General features: G+C 43.4%; 1 long non-coding RNA gene across 1 annotated transcript; it reads left to right on the top strand.

Moving 5' to 3' along the window:
* The first annotated feature begins 544 nt into the window (after nucleotides 1-544).
* On the top strand, nucleotides 545-4,701 carry LOC134477761 (uncharacterized). The gene is made up of 2 exons (XR_010049957.1): nucleotides 545-781; nucleotides 3,888-4,701. It is a non-coding gene; the product is annotated as an uncharacterized LOC134477761 (long non-coding RNA).
* Nucleotides 4,702-9,707: the final 5,006 nt, after the last annotated feature.

Raw genomic sequence — 9,707 nt, 5'->3', positions numbered from 1 at the left:
ATTCACTTTGTAGCCCAAGGTAGCCTTGAACTTGCAGTGACCCTCCTGCCTCAGCCTCTAGAGAGTGCAAGTTGTTTCTTTTGAGAGAGTTTCTCTTTTCTTTCAAACCTGCCCTTTGGGAAACAGATTTCTCCATATTTAAAACTTTGAGGAATAACTATATTGAGAGTGCCAGGAACTATGGGACTATAACAGGGAAACAGTCTCCTTTGGAGATAGTGCTTCGTGTCAGGCCAAACATCATCAACACAGCACCTTAGGGGATGGAGTCTCGAGATTCCTGCTTGAGCTGGTCATTGCACTCAGAGCTCGGTATAGGGAGCGATGTGACCTCCCCACTGTTGTCTCCCTGCCTCTCCCTCCTATGGGCACATAATGTGCCTGCCTACATTAACCATAATCCTCTCCTACTTACATCACCTACACGGACGTGACAATGACCCATCAGAGATCACCCCGCAGCCTCTTCCTGTCCCGCCAGCCCGTCCCTGCCCTATAAAAGCAGCGACCACTTTATTAATAAATGAGGCTTAATCGGATTTTTTCGACTTGTCTCCGTCTCTCTGTCTCCGGCCCTGTCTGTGTTAATCCCCGTTCCTTCTCCAGGAAACTGCCCCGAAGATCCGGATTGACCCATGGGCCGGGTGAAGTGGCGCCCATCATCGGGCTCCTGGTATGAAGGGCTCAACGAGGGAGCTGTCCTGAGACACGCACATAAAAGTGAAACTAAAAGTTTTGTGACCAACGCTACGTGGGAACCTGCCACACCGCTAGCATCATGGTAAGTGGACGGCGATCCTTTCCCTTTTCTCTGGCATGGGTCAGGCATTAAGTGACCATAAACGCTTTGTATCAAGTTTAAGTAAAGCTTTAAAGACAAGAGGGATAAAGGCTAAAGAAAAAGATTTATTGCAATATTTTCAATTTATTCATAAGGTTTGCCCTTGGTTTCCTTTAGAGGGCTCTATTGATGCAAAAAGATGGGAAAGAGTAGGAGATGCATTAAAGAATTACTATCGGGTCTTTGGCCCTGAAAGTTCCCAGTTACAGCCTTGGCCTACTGGAACCTAATCTCGAAGCTATTTACACAGCGCTGCCAAGACCCTCAAATTGATAAAACAATCACCCAAGATGAAGTCGCTTTACACACTTCCACTTCGCCAACATCGCGCCCTTCAGGAGATGAATCTAAACCTTCTTGCCCCTCTGATGAGTCAAATGATATGTTAAAAAAAGCCCCAAGAGAGCGGCCCACCGCCATCCGAGCCCATACCACCTGAGGCCCACCACAACTCTTTATATCCCAACCTCGCTCCTTTACAAGAGGTCGATTGGAAACAATTAGCAGAAGAAGCTAGCCGACATCACTCAGACCCTATTGTAGCCCCCGTTTCCATAAAACCACCCCCTCACTACAATAAGACACCCAAATTGTTTGGCCCCTCTACTGCACTTCTCGACTTAGAGTCAGAGATCCATGACTTGCAACAACAGGTCCAATTAGAACAAGAAAAACAAAGACTCATTCTGCAACTCCAAAGTTTACGAATGAGCAATTTAGATGCCACCCCTAAGATGGCACCAGCTTCTAAAATAGCTCTTGCCTCACTTCTGCCACAATAGGGTGGGCCCCTCCCCAAAATGGTGTTTCCGGTAACGGAAACAAACGTACCTCCCCAAGATGGCGCTGCACAGCCGCAAGACGGCATGGACACCACACCGCTAGCTCCACAAGTCATTAGGACCCATACGCCATTCACAGTGGCAGCTTTAAAAGAATTAAAGACAGCAGTTGCCCAGTATGGCCTTACAGCTGCTTTCACTCTTGCTGTTTTAAACTCTCTGGCTGACGGCTGGCTCACACCTACAGATTGACAAAGATTGGCCCGAGTGACTTTATCGGGTAGGGATAATCTTTTGTAAAAATCAGAATATACAAAAAATTGCAAAGAGACGCCAGGCGCAATACGCAAGCCGGCAATGAGTAGGACCTTAATATGTTAATAGTAGAAGATGCCTATGCGTGCAGAGAAGCTCAAAAGGAGTTTAATCCAGCACTTTTTGCTCAAATTCAAACAGCAGCTACTCGAGCATGGAGAAAGCTGCCTGCAAAAGATAATATGAGCTCCTCTCTCACTAGCATTAAGCAAGGCCCAAATAAACCCTTTGCAGAATTTGTTGATCATTTGATTACTGCTGCTAACAGAATCTTTGGCCACGCTGATGCAGGCACTGATTTTATTAAACAGCTAGCTTTTAAAAATGCCAACACCGCCTGCCAGGCCGCTATCAGACCTCATAAAAATAAAACAGACCTAACAGGATATATACACCTTTGCTGTGACATTGAAACTGCTTGTCAGCAAGGCCTTGCTATGGCTGCTGCCTTGCAAGGGTTTACAGTTAAACAGTTCTTATCTCAAAAGCATAAACAAAACTGTTTTACCTGTGGAGAGACTGGTCATTTTACAAAAAAAGACTGCAGAGATAGAAATTCCAATGTCAATTACTTTGACTCATTTAATTGATCAGAGTGATATTGGTCTGGTCTCTTGAGTTTAATTTCAGCATATGTAAGGATGGGGACAACTGCTGAGAAAAAATTGAGAGATACCACATTGGTTATTATTGTCTTCCCCAATGTCAGATCTTGAAAACCTGAGGAGCCTTCATCATCCTGTGGTGGTTTGATTAGTTCTATAATATGCAGTGTGTATTTAATGTGCATAAAGATGGGGACAACTGTTTGGAAAAAACTAGAGACAATTATATAAACAGTGAAGATCTCCAGTGGTCTTGCTTTGAAATCTGTACTTCTTTAAATCTCTTTTTTTAAAAAACTGTTTTGTTCTGTTTTGATATATTTAGTCTTGCCCTCTTTGAGATGAAAAACAAATGTGTAAGACTGATAGACATATTACTAAGTTTTTGTTAGATCATTGAGCAAAACTGCTGGCAGTGTCACTATTTAAATGTCACTTTACATACTTTAATTTTGTAACCTGAACAACTATTTTTAAGATGACAATATATAACTTATCAACTGGTGATTTCTTACCATTTATTTTTCTGTAATTCTATATTAAGATCACTAGAGAACAAGCCAGACAGATTGTAAAAGACTGCCCATCCTGTGCTATCCACCTACCCATGCAACACTTAGGGGTTAATGCAAGGGGCCTTGTTCCCAATGCCCTGTGGCAAATGGATGTCACTCATATCCCAGAGTTTGGCAACCTAAAATATGTCCATGTGAGCACTGATACATACAGTGGCTTTATCTTCACCATCCTCCAAACCGGAGAGGCTACTAAACATATCATTGCTCACATGCTGTCAGCTTTATCAGTGCTTAGAAACCCTCATCAACTTAAGACCGACAATGGTCCTGGATATACTAGCACTTCCTTTGCCCACTTCTGCAAGTTCCTCAATATCCTCCATACAACAGGAATACCTTACAATTCACAAGCCAAGGCATTGTTGAATGTGCACATGGTTCTCTCAAGCTCACTATTGATAAAGTCAAAGGGGAATCATGGTATCCTATACAAGGACCCCCCAGAAATATTCTATCTCATGCCTTATTCATCCTTAACTTTTTAAATTTGGATGCTTCTGGACAGTCAGCAGCCATGCATTTTTGGCATACTGAAACACAAAAGCAATTTGCTTCTGTACTATGGAGAGACCAACTCATGGCATGGCCCTGACCCCGTTCTCATATGGGGACGCGGTTCAGTGTGTGTACACTCCCATCAAGACAAAGAGGCTAAATGGCTCCCCAAATGCCTCATTAGGCAAATTAATGAGCCAAATAATAATAACCCCCAAAAAGTCCAGGAGTAAACACATACCCTGAGGCAACTTCTTGTGCTTCCTTACAGAAAATGCCAAACTGATGGATTACGTGGTGCCTTCTCGAGATCCTCCTTGGACCACCCTTGACCAATGGTGGATTTGGACCTCCCGTCACAAATGGCCTCTAACCCCTTCTCCACGCTCTGAGGGCTCTTTCCCTACCTAGTGCCCCTCCTGGGGCCCCTAGCTGCCTTGTGGATTCTCCTCTCTGTGGTCCTTGTATTTTTCAGAGGATTATGGCGCTCATTAATAACCGGATAGAGGTGTTTATGACAAAGCCCATTCAGGTACACTATCACCAGCTGGCGATGGCAAATTAACAAACCTACCAGGAAAGAATTCCCACGAGTGGCCCATATGACGATGTGGCCTAACCACCCTGAGATAATGGACAGGCAGCCAGAGACAGGCAACTAGGACATACATGCTACAATACCGGCCACCTAAGACAGGCACAGGACCAACTGCTGTCCTGCAAGCCCATGACGGGTAAGGCTCGGTTGGGTTCATGTAATGAGGTCCTTGACCTAAGACAGGCGCTGTCCTCACAGAGCCTGCCATACTCCTGATTAAAATATATATATATATATATATATATATATATATATATATATATATATAAAAGGGAGGAGATGTAGGGAGCAGTGCGACCCGCCTCTCCCTCCTATGTGCACATAATGTGCCTGCCTACATTAACCATAATCCTCTCTACTTACATCACATACACGGACATGATGATGACCCATCAGAGATCACCCCGCAGCCTCTTCCTGTCCCACCAGCCCGCCCCTGCCCTATAAAAGCAGCGACCACTTTATTAATAAATGAGGCTTGATCAGATTCTCTAGACTTGTCTCTGTCTCTCTGTCTCCAGCCCTGTCTGTGTTAATCCCTGTTCCTTCTCCGGGAAACTGCCCCGCAGATCCAGATTGACCCGCGGGCCGGGTCAGCTCAGTAATCCTGAACTGCTTACTGAGATGCCATCTCCTTACTGGCACTTTCTGTTTCCATGGAACGAGCAAAAACAGCTGTCTGGGGCTGACCAGTTCATCCTCCAAATTCTCCAACACTGTCGCTGCCCCTCTTCATTTTCTGGACGATGCCCCCTAATCCGAGTCTGTGGCTACTGGCGTTGGATAGCAACAAACTGCTCCAGCACCACCAGCCCCACCAGTTTGCTCCTTTATGTGGCCTCTGGCTCGAGCCACAGAAACTTCTGGAAAGTTCTAGAAGTTGGCTCACAGCCTCACATGGGTGGGTAAATCCTGATAACCTAACTGCTGTAATTGCTGTCAAAAACCTCGGGGTCAGGGAAGTGATTCCAGGCTCTACTGATGTGATCCTCTTCGGCACCAGCCTCTGCCTCCCTCCCAATACTTTTCCCTCTTCTCGAGTTGAGAAATACTGAATCTTTTCCCACTGACTGTGTAGACATGCTGATTTGTAACGTGTACTTTAAGTTAAGACCAGCAAGGCAGGCTGTAAACCTTGGGAAGCACCCCGTTTCCTGTCCCCTTCACTGTTCTTTGGCTCAGGAGCTGCGGCAGTGTTCCTGTGCAGGGCAGACACAGAGATGCTGCTGGCAAAGTGCTTCCCAGAAGCTCGTGGAGCTGACAGTGAACAAGAAACTATTAGGAGAAATCCAGGAGGCAACTGGATTTAAATAATTCATTGTTGAACCAGCTAACATATTGTCAAATTTTTCCAGATACTGGAAATTGAACCCAGGGCCTTTGTACTGAGCCACATCCCCAGCCTTTTTATTTTTTATTTTGAGATAGGGTCTTGCTAAGTCTCTAAATTGTCCAAGCTAGGCTCCAATTCCTCAGCCTCCCACAGTGCCAAGATTATAGGTCTGTACCACCATGCCCAGAGTGAAGTTACACTACTTCAAATAGCTTCCATTCTTATTTTAGTTTCCTGGAATTATCTCTATAAAAATTGAAACTTTCCCCTCAAAATCTTATTTTTAAAAAGGAGATGAACATCCTGAGTACCATTCTCAGTACCCAAAAAAGGAGAGGAGTTGACTTACTGATTGGGTATTTTGTTTTGTTTTGTTTTTTACTGTTTTTGCACAGAATTGTATTTAATATGTTTTTAAATAAATCAAAAAATTTGAGATGGTTTGGTTTGGCTTGTTTATTTTTGGATAATCATAATTTCCAGCATGAACAGTTTTCTTTCATGGACTTAATTCCCCAAACCCATCTGCTTTATCAAATTTTTCAGATATTTTCCCTTTACCAATATTTAATTCTATTTTTTGGGTCAGCAATAAATATTACCATGTGTGATTTTAGTAAGTGTTGGTTTATTTTTATTGTTGTTGTTGTTGTTCCCACTAAGTAGCCCTGACTGACCTTGAACTCCAGAGTTCTGGGATTACTGGCAAGTGATATCACACCCAGTGGTAGCTGGTTTCTACTTTTTAAATCTAATTCATGAAAAAAATGTGTTTAATATCTCTTGGATGTGTTAAATATCTCTTGGATAGCTTAGGATTGGTATAAAGTTCATGACTGGGCTAATGTACTGTTAAGCCAATTCTCTTAACCAGTTTCCCCAACTTGTTCCAAATATCCACATGAAGATTAGGGCAAATGTCCTACTTCATAAAAATTAAATAACTTCAGAGCCAGGGATATGCCTCAGCAGCACAGTGCCTGCCTAGCAAGTGCTAGGTCATGAGTTCCATTCCCAGTACCAAAAAACATTAACAATTTCAGTGACCAGATGAAAAATGACAGACTCCAAAAAATTTTCAAAAGAGCTTTGTAGCTGAGTTCAGGGGCAACACTGTCCCAGAAAAGCAGCCAGGGAAGTGTTCACACAGCCAGGGGCTGCAGGGAGTTATAAAGTAGCAAGCCACAAGGGGAGGGAGGGGTCAGGGTCTCAGGATCAGTTTGTCCCCATAAAAGGAACCAGGGAAGTGGAACAAGCAGTTACAGGAACCAGGGAGGCAGGGAGGGGTTACATGGTGGGTATGCTACAAGGTTGCAACTTAACTGGCAAATATACAAGTTTTACAGGAAGAGAACAAGTTATAATAAGTACAGCACATTTTGGGTTTTTGAGCTTATGATATTCCCCACTGCTTTTGGTCACTGAGTCAAATCTGACTGTTGCATAATCATCTGTAGGTAACTGTTTATGTCCTTCTTATCTAAGTATGAACATTTTAACAGCTTGAAATCAGTCCTGGATGTGATTTAGAAGGCACTTTATAATAGATGGCCCCACGGTTAAAGCAAGTAAAGGAGAACAATTGGTCCTGTTAGAGCTGAGAGTAGGGTGGTCAGCCAGTGGGATAGTGAGAACAGGTTTTGAAACCTATTCTGGTCAAGTTGTCGTTGTTGCTCTCGTTCATGGAGTCTTTTTCTAAGCTTGTTCATGCTGTCTCATATGACTCCAGAGTGACTGATACAGAAACAGCAGGCTTCTCCTAATGTCACACATAGACCACCTTCCTTCATGAATAGTAAGTATAGGCCCCTAAGGTTTTGGAGAACCATTTCAGCTAGGGCGCCTAGTGATTCCTCTAGTTTGGATACTGAATGTCCTAGGGCTGCTAGATCTCTATCTATAAGAGCACTTAATTTGAGGTAATTCTTGTCACCAATTATTAAGCTTGTAGCTCCCAATGCTTTGGCTCCAGAGAGACCCAGTCCCATCAAAACTGATATTAACACAGACACTGCTCGAGCTGTCCTATAAAGAGGTCAGATTCTAAATTTAAGTGTTCTCTTCCATTAGTGCCAGAATACCAGTAAACTTAAGGAGATAGATATGTAAGAATACATAGTTTAGTATGCCTAGCAAATATATCAAGCGTGACACAAACCTGAAGTATAAGCAAACCAAGATCCTGTAAGGGCTTCCAGGTGTTGACTCGGCGCATAAGAGACGTTAGTTATCACGATAGAGTCAGAACATAAGTTTGCATAGGGGCTAGATTCAAGGTTATAGGCAGTAGCTCTGACATAACATTTAATAAGGTAAGGATGAGTTAGATTATGGCTGGCTAACAAAGCAAGCTGTATATGACAAGCAAAGAGGATTATCAAGAGCATTTTGACAATTTAAGGGGATGTCTTAGTTACTTTTTACCATCACTGAGACAAAATACCTGATGCACCAAATTGGGAAAGGAAAGGTTTATTTCTTACAGTTTTTTGGAGGTTTCAGTCCATACTCAGTTGGCTCCAAGGCAGGGTGACATTGCAGAGCTGCAGCTCGTGATGGCTGCAAACAGCAAGCCAAAAACCAGCAAAAGAGCAAGATACGCCTTCTTCTTGCCATTATACCACATCTTGGCTCCACCCCTATGCGGGTGTAACACTGACACCATCAATCCAAGCACTATACAATGAACCAATCACAGATGCATAATGTAAATGCATGAGGCCTGGGGGCCACCAATATAAACCATGACAGAGGGTTCTCATTTCATGTGACGATCCACGTATCTGTTTCCTGAGCATCCGGTGGGATAACCTTGATGTGAAAATGATGCATCCAGGTAAGTTTTCCTACTACTTTGACAGCCATAGGGGTGCTGAGGACAGTGTATGGTCCAGTCCAGCGAGGTTCAAGAGAAGAGTTGCAGGAACTACGCTTAAGTAGCACTTGATCTTCGGGAATAGCAACAAGTGGAGTTTATGGTGTGGGCAGAGATTTGACTTGGTGGTCTCAGAAGAGTTGGTGAATGGAAGTCAGAACAGGTTGAAGAGCCTTTAGAGACTTAATTAAACTGTGGCTAGCAGTGTCTGCCAAATGAGTACTATTCTATTAAGGCAGGAGATGAAGGGTGGCTGTCTCCCATAGACTGCCTCAAAAGGGGTTATTCCATTTATATACGGAGTACAACATGCATGCAGGAGGGAAAAAGGAAGGAGGCTCACCCAGTTTTTGCCAGACTATAAAATCAATTTGTTAAGCATCTCTTTTAGAGTTTGGTTCATCTTTTCAACTTGACCTGAACTTTGGGGATGGTAGGCACAGTGAAATTTCCAATCAATCTGTAATAACTGAGCAACTTTATTAGTGATAGAAGCTATTAAAGCTGGGCCGTTGTTGGACCCCATAGATAAGGGAAGGCCAAATCTAGTAATTAATTCATATAAAAGCTTTTTGACAACAATTGAGACCAATTCAGTCTTCGTCGGATATCCCTCAGGCCAACCAGTGAAAGTGTCTACCAGAACCAGTAAATACTTATGTCTATGTAGTCCTGGTTTCCCCATTTCTGTGAAATCAATTTCCCAGTGTTCTCCAGGAAAAGAACCTCAGTGTCTAGTTCCTTCTGAGATAGCCGCCACTTTGGCATTTACTTGCAGACATTGTGGGCATCTTTGACTGACTTCCTTTTGCCAGTTGAGTCAGGTTAGGAATGAAGTACCTGTTCCAAAGCAACTCAGGCAGTTTTAAGCCTTCTAGGTATGAGGCCTGGTAGATTTGAAGAATCAAGGCTCTTTCTAAGGAAGTGGGTATTAAAATTCGTCTGTCTGGCAATTGAAACCAATTTTCAAGGGGCTCTTGTTTTGCTCTCAGTCGTCTTGCTAGCTCTTGATTTGACCTGGAATACACCAATTGGGGCAAACAAGGGAGTGGCAGAACTGGCAGCAAATGGGCCATAGGCTGTACAGATAACTTTAGAGCTGCCCCTTGAGCACTCCTGTTAGTGAGTGCGTTTCGTATCAAGATTAGATCTTTTCTCATCTGGTGGCCCCTACAATGCACCACTGCTATAGATTTGAGGAGTCAAACAGAGGCTACAAGTCCAACATAAAAGGAGCATTCTTCATCTTTGAACTACTAGAGGTTAGGAGCCCCCTCTCTTGGTA

This window comes from Cavia porcellus, unplaced genomic scaffold (genome assembly GCF_034190915.1).
Source record: "Cavia porcellus strain 051 isolate PalLab524CR breed Dunkin Hartley unplaced genomic scaffold, mCavPor4.1 scaffold_10, whole genome shotgun sequence".
Lineage (NCBI taxonomy): Eukaryota > Metazoa > Chordata > Mammalia > Rodentia > Caviidae > Cavia > Cavia porcellus.
The sequence above is the reverse complement of the archived record's forward strand: the minus strand, read 5'-3'. Positions and strand labels throughout refer to the sequence as shown.